Source organism: Schistocerca americana, chromosome 10 (assembly GCF_021461395.2).
Source record: "Schistocerca americana isolate TAMUIC-IGC-003095 chromosome 10, iqSchAmer2.1, whole genome shotgun sequence".
Lineage (NCBI taxonomy): Eukaryota > Metazoa > Arthropoda > Insecta > Orthoptera > Acrididae > Schistocerca > Schistocerca americana.
Window position 1 is genome coordinate 145,605,112 of NC_060128.1, and position 1,023 is coordinate 145,606,134.

General features: G+C 45.7%; 1 non-coding gene across 1 annotated transcript; it reads left to right on the forward strand.

Moving 5' to 3' along the window:
- The first annotated feature begins 626 nt into the window (after positions 1–626).
- Positions 627–701, forward strand: Trnas-uga. The gene has a single exon. It is a non-coding gene; the product is annotated as a tRNA-Ser (tRNA).
- The last annotated feature ends 322 nt before the right edge of the window (positions 702–1,023 follow it).

The window sequence follows — 1,023 nt, forward strand, 5'->3', positions numbered from 1 at the left end:
CCTGGGTCGATTTTCTTAATCTACGAGGGTATTTCGGAAACTAAAGATACACCGTACACCAGAGGAACAGAAGAGTTCTGGCGAGCAAGTTGGCAACACTGGTGTTAACCTTGAACCGTTACCTTTCTCCTCGCGGTCGTTCGGCAGTTGAACGTTGCTTCTGGTTGGAGTAGGTCGCGTTTAAAATTGCAGCGCCAATTCAGAATCCCGCCAAATGCGAAGTGCACTCCGTCATACGTTTTCTTCGTGCAAAAGGTCAGCGACCAGCGGATATTCACAAAGAAATTGTTTCTGTGTATGAATCGACAAAATGTAACAAAATGGTGTCGTCATTTCCCTGAAGGTAGGAACGATGTTCGTGACGAACAAAGAACAGGTCGGCCATCTGTGATCTCTGATGCCCTTCTTCAGAGAATGGAGGAAGCAATTCGTGTGAATAGACATCTCACACTGAAAGAGTTGCATCAGATCATATCAGACGTCCAAAATGAGATTTTCACTCTGCAGCAGAGTGTGCGCTGATATGAAACTTCCTGGCAGATTAAAACTCGGGACCTTTGCCAGTACCTCATCTCCTACCTTCCAAATTTTACAGAAGCTCTCCTGTGAGTACCGGGCGTGAGTCGTGCTTCGGTAGCTCAGTTGGTAGAGCACTTGCCCGTGAAAGGCAAAGGTCCCGAGTTCGAGTCTCGGTCGGGCACACAGTTTTAATCTGCCAGGAAGTTTCATATCAGACGTGTCAATGACAACTCTTTATGACATTGTGACTGTCAAGTTAGGGTACAGGAAATTGTGCGCGCACTGAGTTCCAAAACTGTTCAAGCATCAATCAATGCAATGGCGCCATTCGAATTCACCAAAAGCCAAGAAATGCAAAACGTCGATTTCAGCGAAGAAAATCGTGGCTTCTGTTTTTCTGGGACAGACAAGGCATTCTTCTGTTGGAATTTATGGCTCCTGGAACGACAATTAATGCTGCTGCATATTACCAGACTTTGAAACGTCTTCGAAGGGCAATTCAAA